We start from the raw sequence: 12,291 nt of genomic DNA on the forward strand, positions 1-12,291 counted from the left end.
TGCTATATGGAAGTTAAGGAGCAAGGGAACTACACCCATGCTCTGTCCAGAAGAGTAGAGGCACAAGTAGAAGATGCAATACAGCCAAGATATTGATCCACTATGATGAAGTCACAGCTTGGGGAGAATGAAGTCATTTTAAAACAGGGATTCCCAACCTGGGGTCCATGGACCCCTTGCTTAATAGCATTCGTCCGTGGCATAAAGGTTGGGAACCCCTGTTTTGAAAGCAGATGTGTGGAATGCCATAGCAATCACAGCTAATACACCAGGTGGAAGAAGATGGAATGTGGTTGGTACTGGAAGTGCCATTAAACAAAGTCTGTAGGGCTTTGGTGCAGGTCAGTGGGACTAGGCAGAAAAATGGTTTGGCACAGCCAAGAAGAGCCAAAAGGCCTGTTTCTGTGCTGTAATGTTCTATGGCTTATAATCAATGTGTTTATCCCACCGCTTGAGATGGAGACTGAAAGATAGAGACATGAAGGAGATAAGAGGCTGGAAACTGGCAAGAAGAATCAAATACAGTTTCTGCACAGATGCAGACATTATCAATGTACTTAATGCATCAGAAAAAATACCTGCCCCTCCCCCAAATTGGAATAGTCTGTTTCAGTTCATTAGTATTGACAAATATCTAGCTTTGGACTCATGCAAGTTTTCATAACTACACTTTAAACAAGTTTTCCCCACAGATACTATACTGCCTGGCCTGCTAAATGTTTCCAGCACTCTCAAATTCTTAGCATTTGCAGTTTTTTTTTTTGTTTATAAAGTCTACTGGTTCTTTTTAAGGAACTGAGTATGGGTGGGAAAGGGAGTGGTGAGAATGGAGAAGAAAGCTAACATTTATTGGATTTTTACACAATCTGATGTCCCTCACATATGCACAAGATGAAGAGACAATAAAAATCTTAAGATTTACTGTGTTGTGCATCCAGCATCAAAATTGTTGACTATTTAAAGCTATTCAATTACTTAAATTCTTTGAGATGGGTGCAAATTGTCAACTGGAGGGAGATTATATTACTATTGTGGACACAGGGATTTGAATTAATGAAGAGGCCAAATGGATTCTTTGTTTGTGTACTTCAAAAGATTTACTCATTCATGTGATTATGCACAAGTTTATGACCTTCTCCAATTTTCCCAAAACTCTACAAACTTGCTAGATCACTTATGAGAGCAGTCCAGCATGTTATTTTTACTCCATGTGGGTAGAAAAGAAAAACAGGCAAGATTTCTCAACTTGTGCTATCTACTGGGTGGATGAGGGACACTTCGTATTCTGCTGGGGTAGCCTCCAACCTGATGGCATGAATATTGATTTCTCCTTCAGGTAAAAAGATTTTCCTCCCCTCCCATTCCCCACTCTATCCTCTTCTCACTTGCCTATTACCTCCCCCTGATTTCCCCCCCCCCCTTCCAATTGTCCATCAGTTTCCTTCTTCTCCAGCACTTAACTTTAAAAACTTGGCTTCACCTATCACCTTTTAGATATCCTCCTTCCCCATCCCCTTCTCCACCATTTTTATTCTAGCACTTTCCCCTTCCTTTCCAGTCCTGAAGGGTCTTGACCCGAAACGTCAACTTTCTACACTCATCTTCATATAGGCTACCTGACGTACTGAGTTGCTTCCAATTTCCAGCATCTGTAGAATATCTTGTGTTTAAGATTTCTTTCCCAGAGAACACTGGTGAAGCAAATGTGTTTTTAATTTAACCTTGCATTAACAATCAAGTTTTCCAATATTTTATTTACAAGTTTAAATTCCCCAACTACCATTGCAGGCTTAGAAGCAGATTTATGGGACAATAGTCACACCACAGGAAACTACTCTGGTATTCAAGTTTCTTTGAATGTAAATTACAATTAGCTTCAGCAACATTTAAAAAGTCCATTTCACATTCAACTGTGGTACAGTAAATCAGAATACTTGTGCACTTCAGAAAACTACCATTTCAGGCATTAAAAATATTCTTAACAGTTCTCAAAATTAGGCAAAATAGATTTGTAGTGCAAAACTAGAGCAGTATAAAATTACCAACTTCACATTCCTCATATTACAAAGATCTGAAATCTTAGTCAAGGAACCTTGCCCTAAAGAATATCATTCATCATAAAATACAAAAGGCAGGCAATAGAGAGAATAGTCACCTTAAAAGATGAAACCAGATACCCAACAAAAGCTACTTAAATGCATCAAACTATACCAATCTTCAAGGGATAATGAATAACTCTACCCAGAGAAGCAGTGGAAAAATTAAAGTTGTGACATCAAATATTTGGTGTCAAATCCTAGCCTACAAATGCCTGCTTATCAACTATGCTCACACTTGTCTGAATAAGAGTCCACATTTTCAAATGAAGTTTTGAAGCCTGTTGCCTTTATTCAATCAGACTATATGAGACACCAGCCCCCACAAGATAGTACATTGAGAAACAATAGTATACCAAGAATTGATAGTAGAATGAGAAATGTAAAACATAATAAAAGTATAGTTTCTTCTACAGCTCAAAGTCATAGTTTTTGATAAAATGGCTGAAATTGATCATTCCCTCTGGTGTTGCTGGGAGGCACTGTTCATAAACACAGGAACCAGAGGCCTCACTTTGGTCAGAAAATCCATTTTACTACAAACTATTGAGAAATTGCTCACCAAATTAGTTCCCACAAAGTTATTATTATTGTTTTTAAGAACATTCTTATCACCTCAAAAAATGTGTCAAAACACTGAAAGGGAAACGAACGAGGTAATAATAGCTTCTCTCACATGTGATCAGATCAGATGGGAAGTGTGCACTCAGTTTTAATGAGAATATTTTATCCTCTCAATTACACAAAGCAATAGGTTGAGTGGATAGCTTATTTATTGTAATAGTTTGGTGCAATGTATGGCTCAACTATACATTGGGAGCTAGGAAAGAAGTTGAGAAGCAGGACCTCAAATGTAGTAATCTTGGGATAGCTACCTGTGCCACGTGACAGTGAGTATAGGAATAAAATGAGGCAGAGGATAAATGCGTGGCTGAGGGATTGGAGCAGAGGGCAGGGATTCAGATTTCTGAATCATTGGGACCTCTTCTGGGTCAGCTGTGACCTGTACATAAAGGACAGCTTGCACTTGAATCCAAGGGGGACCAATATTTTGGCAGGAAGGTTTGCTAAGGCTGTTGGGGAGAGTTTAAACTAGAAGTGCTGGGGAGCTGGGAACCAAACTGAAGTGACAGAGAAAAGGGAGGGTGGCTCACAAATAGAGAAAGTTTGGAGACAGTGCAAAAGGGAGGACAGGCAGGTGACAGAGAAGGGATGCGCTTAGTCCGATGGTTTGAGATATGTCTATTTTAATACAGGGAGTATCATGAATAAAGCGGATGAGCTTAGAGCATAGATCAGCACCTGGAGCTGTGATGTTGTGGCCATTACAGAGACTTGGATGGTGCAGGGGCAAGAATGACTACTTCAAGTGCCAAGCTTTAGATGTTTCAGAAAGGATAGGGAGGGAGGCAAAAGAGGTGGGGGTGTGGCACTGTTGATAAGAGAGTGTTACGGCTGCAGAAAAGGAGGAAGTCATGGAGGGGTTGTCTATGGAGTCTTTGTGGGTGGAAGTTAGGAATAGGAAGGGGTCAATAACTCCACTGGGTGTTTTGTTTTCTAAATATAGACTACCCAATAGTAATAGGGACATTGAAGAACAGATAGAGAGACAGATTCTGGAAAGGAGTAATAATAACAGGGTTGTTGTGCTGGGAGATTTTAATTTCCCAAATATTGATTGGCATCTCCCTAAAGTGAGGAGTTTACATGGGGTGGAGTTTGTTAGGTGTGTTCAAGAAAGCTTCTTGACACAGTATGTAGATAAGCCTACAGAGGAGAGGCTGTACTTGATCTGGTATTGGGAAATGAACCGGTCGGGTGTCAGGTCTCTCAGTGGGAGAGCATTCTGGAGAAAGTGATCACAATTCTATCTCCTTTACCATAGCATTGGAGAGGGATAGGAACAGACAAGTTAGGGAAACATTAAACTATGAGGCTTTCAGGCAGGAACTTGAAGCATAAATTGGAAACAGATGCTCTAAGGGAAATGTACCAAAGAAATGTGGCAAATGTTCAGGGGATATTTGCGTGGGGTTCTGAGTGGGCACATTCCAATGAGACATGGAAAGGATGGTAGGGTACAAGATCTGTGATGTACAAAGGCTGTTATAAATCTAGTCAAGAAAAGAGCTTATGAGAGGTTAAAAAAAACCAACTAGGTAATGAAATGAATCTAGAAGATTATAAGGCTAGCAGGAAGAAACTTAAGAATGAAATCAGGAGAGCCAGAAGGCGCCATGAGAAGGCCTTGTGGACAGGATTAAGGAAAATCCCAAAGCACTCTACAAGTATGTGAAGAGCAAGAGGATAAGATGTGAGAGAAGAGGACCAATCAAGTGTGACAGTGGAAAAGTGTGTATGGAATTGGAGGAAATAGAGGTAATTAATGAATACTTTGCTTCAGTATTCACTACAGAAAAGGATCTTGGCTATTGTAGGGATAACTTGCAGTGGACTGAAAAGCTTGGAATGTAGATATTAAGGAAGAAGATGTGCTGAAGCTTTTGGAAAGCATCAAGTTGGATAAGACAACAGGACCGGACAGGATGTACCCCAGGCTACTGTGGGAAGTGAGGGAGGAGATTGCTGAGCCTCTGGCAATGATCTTTACATCATCAATGAGGACAGAGAGGTTCCAGAGCATTGGAGGGTTGCGGATGATGTTCCCTTATTCAAGAAAAGGAGTAAGGATAACCCAGGAAATTATAGGCCAGTGAGTCTTGCCATCAGTGACTGATAAGTTGGAGAAGATCCTGAGAGGCAGGATTTATGAGCATTTGGAGAGGCATAATGATTAGAAATAGTCAGCATGGCTTTGTCAAAGGCAGGTCGTGCCTTACAAGTCTGATTGAATTTCTTGAGGATGTGACTAAGCACATTGAAGAAGGTAGAGCTGTTGATGTAGTGTATATGGATTTTAGCAAGGCATTTGATAAGGTATCCCATGCAAAGCTTATTGAGAAAGTAGGGAGGTATGGGATCCAAGAGGACATTGCTTTGTGGATCCAGAACTGGCTTGCCCACAGAAGACAGAGTAGTTGTAGACGGGTCATATTCTGCATAGAGGCCAGTGAACATTGGTGTGCCTCAGGGATCTGTGCTGGGACCCCTACTCTTTTTTTTTTAAAAATGTCCTGGACGAGGAAGTGGAGGGATGGGTTAGTAAATTTGTGATGACACAAAGGTTGGGGGTGTTGTGGATAGTGTGGAGGGCTGTCAGAGGTTACAGCAGGACATTGATAGGATGCAAAACTGGGCTGAGAAGTGGCAGATGGAGTTCAACCCAAATAAGTGTGAAGAGGTTCATTTTGGTAGGTTAAATATGATGGCAGAATATAGCATTAATGGTAAGGCTCTTGGCAATGTGGAGGATCAGAGGGATCTTGGGGTCCAAGTCCATAGGACATTCAAAGCTGCTACGCAGGTTGACTCTGGTTAAGAAGGCATATGGTGCACTGGCCTTCATCAATTGTGGGATTGAGTTTAAGAGCCAAGAGGTAATGTTGCAGCTATATAGGACCCTGGTCAGACCCCACTTGGAGTACTGTGCTCAATTTTGGTCACCTCACTATTGGAAGGACATTGAAACCATAGAAAGGTTGCAGAGGAGAATTACAAGTTTGTTGCATGGATTGGGGAGCATACCTTATGAGTACAGGTTGAGTGAACTCAGCCTTTTCTCCTTGGAACGACAGAGGATCAGAGGCGACTTGATAGGGGTGTACAAGATAATGAGAGGCATTGATCTTGTCGAGTCAGAGGCTTTTCCCCAGGGCTGAAATGGCTAGCATGAGGGGGCATAGTTTTAAGGCGCTTGGAAGTAGGTACAGAGAAGATGTCAGGGGCAAGTTGTTTTTTTTTAAAAAACGCAGAGTGGTGTGTGCATGGAATGGGCTGCTGACGGTGGTGGAGACGCAAATGGTAGGGTCTTTAGAGATAGAGACTCCTGGATGGCTACATGCAGCTTAGAAAAATAGAGGGCTAAAGGGTAAAGTCTAAGTAGTTCTAAGGTAGGGACATGTTTAGCACAGCTTTGTGGGCCGAAGGGCCTGTATTGTGTTGATTGTTTTCTATGTTTCTAACTAATATCGATGATAGCATGGCATTCATTTAAGTAGAATGAATGGCCTGATATGTATGAATGAATAAAAGGTAGCAAGTTTACTTCCAAAATGGACTGATTAGACAAATTTGAAGTCATGTTGTCTGAAATGTTGACACCACTCAGTGGCCAGTTTATTTATTAGACACATGCAATAATTGAGGCCAGTAAATGTACATGTGGTCATCTGCTGCTGAAGCCCATCCACAAGGTTCAACATGCTGTGCATTCAGAGATGCTCTTCTGCACATCTGTTGTAATGTGTGGTTATTTGAGTTATTGTCACTTTCCTACCAGCTTGAACCAGTCTGGCCATTCTCCTCCGACCTCTCATTAACAGGGCATTTTTGCCCACAGAACTACCGCTCACCGGAACTTTTGTTTTTTTTGCACTATTCTCTAAACTCTAGAGAATGCCGTGTGTGAAAATCCCAGATTAGCAGTTTGACAACTCAAACCATTCTACCTCTTACCGACAATCATTCCGCATTCAAAGCCACTTAGATTACATTTCTTCTCCAGTCTGATGTTTGTTCTGAACAACTGAACTTCTTGACCACGCCTGAATGCTTTAATGCATTCAGCTGCTATCGTATTTGCATTAATAAGCCAGTGTACAGGCCACTGGGTTTACAGATAAAATAATTTTGACCAATAATTAATCCAAGTTCTTTGATTACTTTAAACACTGCAGTGTAACAATCTTTGGTGATGGTGACAATGCTATTTTCAATTAACACTTGCGCAAGTGTACTTTTCAAGTACAGGAGGAAGATATGCTACAAGTAAACTGAAGCAGTAGTCAATTCAATAACAGTTTAGGAATTATTAGCAGATATTTAAAGGAGCATGCAGTTTCAACACTCACTAATACAAACTGCTTTAGAGATTATATAGAATTCACCAAAAGTAAGCGAACAACAATGCTAGTTACTCAAAAAATTAAAATTTGAATGTTAATTGAAGATATATGGGCAAATGCACACCTGTCAAGATTTGTATTTTGCAGAGGTTAAATCAACATTAAATCTAACTGCCCTCTTCCCTCCTCAGACAGTTTTAAAACCGTTCCCACCTTCTCTGGGTTCTTATTTTAGGTATTTAGTTTTAAATTTTCAGTGATTCAACTTTTTGCAAGAATTGAGGGTGCCAGACGGACAGCAGTTTGCAAGCTGGAGTTAACCCAACATCACAGCTGCATGCAGCAGCTAGTAAACCAGCTGTGGAAGTAGGTTACATGCCCACCTTGGGTTGGGATACATCCCAAATAATAAGGAAATCAGAACAATTAAAGAATAGATTAGTCCAATTATGACATAAAGCTAAACCCAATGTGGCAATGTGCCATTTTACCAGTCTAGATTAGTACTTGGTCCAATTTAGATAATTCCCTTCAAACAGCCAATTCCCTTTGGAGATTGATCAAATAAACCATATACTCCACTACTTCGATTGTACAATGCACTGGAGACGTGCACTTCTGGCATAACAGACAAAACAGCCTTTTTGTTTGCCTCCACTGGGGTGTACCGCCTAGGGTCTCAACTGTCAACCAATCAAACTGATTTACTATAAAACCAGGTTAATCAACTACTGAACCAGAAGAGCACTAGACCTTTGTGTTCTCAGCTACCTCCAGGGTTAATAGATTTAATTTTAAAAGCTACATTTAATTGCAATACAACACCCAGAACACTTAAGATTTTAACTGGACAATTGATCGGACAACTTCCATCCTGCAGGAGGATTACAGCACATGGAAGTTGGTTTTCATTGGAGATTTCTCAATTCAGAAGTTTGCAAAGTCGATTTATAGCATTCAATTTGACAGGATTTATATAAGAGTATGCACAAGTTCTCAAAACACTGTTTATCTTGTATTTGAAATCCATCTTTGAAATGCTACAAGAATGCTATCTATCCCCACTGTCCATTACACCAGGGTTCATGATACTACAGTTGTAAAGATTAGGGCAGACAGCTCAGAGGTTTTGGTGAATAAGGGCAGAACTGGGCAATGGTGTTAAGGCTGCAACTGGCAGTAATGGGGAACCTGGTTCATTCAAAATGCAAAACCAAGGTTAAGAATGGTGGGATTTCACTCAGGAGAAATGAAAGACTGAGTCAATGAAAAGAGAATAGGATTTGTGTTGAGAAGACAGAACAGATATACATTTCCGTTCCTCCTGTAGTGCATGCTGATTACAGTCTGGTTGTTTATAGAAAGTGGAAATGTCAAGGAGGGCATCTGAACAAGTATCAAGTGTTGACAACAAATACGGACATCAAAACTATTTTCAGGTGGTACCGAGATAGTCTGTAGGAGAGAAGGGATCCAAGGCTTGTCCCTTAATGTTAACTCAGTTGTTCTATAATCCAAACACAAGGAAATCTGCAGATGCTGGAAATTCAAGCAACGCACACACACACACACAAAATGCTGGTGGAATGCAGCAGGCCAGGCAGCATCTATAGGGAGAAACACTGTTGACGTTTCGGGCCGAGACTGACGAGGGTCTCAGCCCGAAACATCGACAGTGCTTCTCCCTATAGATGCTGCCTGGCCTGCTGCGTTCCACCAGCATTTTGTGTGTTGCTCTATAATCCATTCAGGCCTCTTGTAGCATTTCATTTGCATTTATACATCATTCATGATACAAATTACAAAAATTTCAAAAACATTTCGTTTAAATTATTCAATTTTCTCCAAAAATCACTGTTTTAGAACTTTATTTTGGATACTGTTTACAAAACAGTTGCTCTCTGCCAAATCTATGCTTACCATGCCACAAATTTGATTTATTAGTACATTAGCCTCGAAGTTCAGACTGTAGCTACTGAAGTAATATGGGCAATACGGGAATTCTGAGTTACTATCACTGACTTATGAAAGGAATTTGTTGTGTGGTGGCTGAAGTACAATACAAGACAAAAATCTATGAATTACAAAGTTGAGCAACATAAAGGAAATTTGGCAGAGCGGTTTGGAGTTCATGGACCATTCAGAAATCTGATGTTAGAGGAAGGAACTATTCCCGAGTATGGAGAGAAGAAATCCATAATGGTCTCACTACTGTTGCCTGCAGTGACAAAGTGCCCAAAAATGCCTTCTGTGATCATACTAAACAATTCTTAATTAAAACTTACAAGAGATGAAGGATACAATTATACAGTGCAAGCTACTCGAGAGACCAGAGATCTATATGATGATCCAGACAATTTCAAATGTCACTAAAATAAAATTCCTCCACAAAAAAAATTGGTATAAATTCTTTGGTAATGCTGACAAAATCATTTAGAGAAGCCATGTCTCCTAGTTTAGTCTGTACACAATTTCAAACCTATAATTTGGCAGTCAACTCTTAAATTCCCTGAATTACAAGCCAATCCATCCAAAAACAATTTGAGAATGACCATTATATGCTCACCTTCCAAGCCATGACTTGATGAATTAAACATTTCAATGGATATTATCCAATATTAAAATAATTTATGGAATTAACTAATTTTCAAATAGATTGTAGGTTTAAAACCATACTTGAAGCTACATCCTTGCATTTCTGAGACAAGATTTTGAAATCTGGAACAAAAACCAGGTTGCTGGAGGAACTCAACAGATCAGGCCCTGCACTGGGACCAACTAAAAGGGAAATAACAACCAGAGGGAGTGAGAAGGGAAGATAAGGTGTATGAGTTATAAATATTTGTAGATTCCAAAACTTGATCAACATGATCGAGTGAATACGGAGATCATTAACCCTCTTCTGCAGTCAGAGGTTCCCACCTGCTTCAAGCAGGTTTCAGTTACACTGGTGCTCAACCATGTGCTAACCTGCCTTAAGGACTATCATCTCATAGGCCTTGCATCTAGTGATGACATGTTTTAAGAGGCTGGTGATGAAATACATCAACTCTGCCTGAAAAGCAATTTGGATTTGCTTCAATTAGCCTGTCAGAGCAACAGGTCTACTGCAGATTCAATCTCAGCCCTGGATAGTGAAGATGTATACACCAGGAGGTTCCTCATCAACTACAGCTCTGCATTCAATACCATCATCTCCTCAAAACTAGTCAAACTTTTGAAACTTGGCCTCAATACCTCCTTGTGCAATTGGATCCTCTAGTTCCTCACTTGCAGACCCCAGTTCGGATTAGCAACATCTCCTTCACAATCTCCATCAGCACAGGTATACCACAAGGCTTGGTGCTTAGCCCTCTACTTTAGTCGCTTAACACTTATGACTGTGTCGAAGCACAGCTCCAATGCCATATTCAAGTTTGCTGACAACACAACTGTCATTGGCCAAATCAAAGGTGGTGACAAATCAGCATATGGAAGGAAACTGAAAATCTGACTGAATGGTACCATAACTTTCTCTTAATCAATGTCAGCGAGACCAAGGAGCTAATTGTTGACTTCAGAAGGAGAAAACTAGAGGTCCATGAGCCAGTCCTCAGGATCAGAAGTGAAGGTCGGCAACTTTAAATTCCTTAGTATTATTTCAAAGGACCTGTCCTGGACCCAGCACACAAGTGCAATTACAAAGAAAACATGGCAGCACCCGTACTTCCTAAGGAGCTTGCATAGATTCAGCATGACATCCAGAGCTTTGAAAAACTTCTGGAGATGGGTAGTGGGGAGTATAATGACTGGTTGCATCACAGGCTGGTATGGGAACACCAATGTCCTTGAACAGAAAATCCTACAAAAAAAAAGATATAGCGCAGTCCATCATGGGTAAAGCCTTCCCCACTACTGAGCACATCTAGTGTTGTTGCAAGAAAGAATCATTATCAGGGACTCCCAGCACCCAGGACATGCTCTCTTCTTGCGGCTGCCATCAGAAAGGTAGTACAGAACTCAGACCACCAGGTTCAGGAATAGTTATTACCCCATAACCATCAGATTCTTGAACCAAAGAAGACAACTTCACTCAGCCTCTTGTTCCATCACTCAAATGTTCCCACAACCTATGAACTCACTTTCAAGGGCCCCTTCATCTCATGTTTTCTATATTCATTGCTTTTCTAATTATTTCCATTTTTTATTTGCAGAGTTTGTTGCCTCTTGCACACACTGCTTGAACATCCAGTTGGTGCAGTTTTTCATTGATTCCATTATGGATTTATTAAGTATGCCTATGAGAAAATTAATCTCAGGATTGTATATGACATGTACTTTAATAAATTTACTTCTAACAAGAGGGAAATATTAAGTAAATGTTTTTCTACAGAGGTAAGCGTTCTTTATCAGAATAAAAATCATTTTAAAACTCAGGGGTTCTGAATCCATAATTACCTTAAAAAATGAACTGCATTCTTGAACTGGTACAGTGTAATGAAAGCACTCTACTATGCTATGACAACTGGAATTCCAAAATTTTGATCCAGCAATAATAGCTGCACTCAATCCAAAGTGTTGCTCAACTTCAGGTACTATTATTTCCAAGTTGCCCACTGCCACAGTTTTTCATGGAGATGTGGTTTTCTAGTTCTTAACATGAGGACCTACCACAGTTAATGATCCAGGAAGCAGTGGACATCAAAATAAAAGGCAAAAAATGAAATGGCAATCAAATGGACATATTTACGATTTTTTATCTAAGCAATTAAGCTTCCCATTGGAGGTACACTCTTTACAAGAATATGCTATCATAAAACACATTTACACCTGTAGAAAATGGAACCTGAGCTACTCAACCAATGACCTGCTCTTCTAGCTTCTATGTTTAGCTGTGAAGGTCATGGATTCAATGGCTAGTCGTCTCATTAGATAGTTATTGTTTGCATTTTTTGCTATTAAGTATCAGCCCAAGCATGAATGCATCTTGTTTTTGCCCATGGCATTGTGGGTGAATGTTATTAAATAGGATACAACAGCAAGCATACCCATTTCTCAACCTGTTTAAAAGGGCCATTGATAAAGCAACTAAGCTGATTGGGCCCAAGTTACTGCCCTGAAAAACACCTACCGTGCCTTCCAGTTGAGGGAATTAGCCTTCAAGAAAACAAGATTTCATGTCCAGGGCTTCCTGTAAGACAGTGGCGTGTTCGATCACAGTGACTTCTATGGGGCCAAAGGTGTTGTCTTTT

General features: G+C 40.2%; 1 protein-coding gene across 2 annotated transcripts in view; it reads right to left on the reverse strand.

Moving 5' to 3' along the window:
• Window positions 1-12,291, reverse strand: part of rev3l (REV3 like, DNA directed polymerase zeta catalytic subunit) — a 183,996-nt gene that overhangs the window by 153,907 nt on the left and 17,798 nt on the right. The gene's annotated exons all lie outside the window — the stretch shown is intronic.

The sequence above is a fragment of the Hemitrygon akajei genome, chromosome 9 (genome assembly GCF_048418815.1).
Source record: "Hemitrygon akajei chromosome 9, sHemAka1.3, whole genome shotgun sequence".
Lineage (NCBI taxonomy): Eukaryota > Metazoa > Chordata > Chondrichthyes > Myliobatiformes > Dasyatidae > Hemitrygon > Hemitrygon akajei.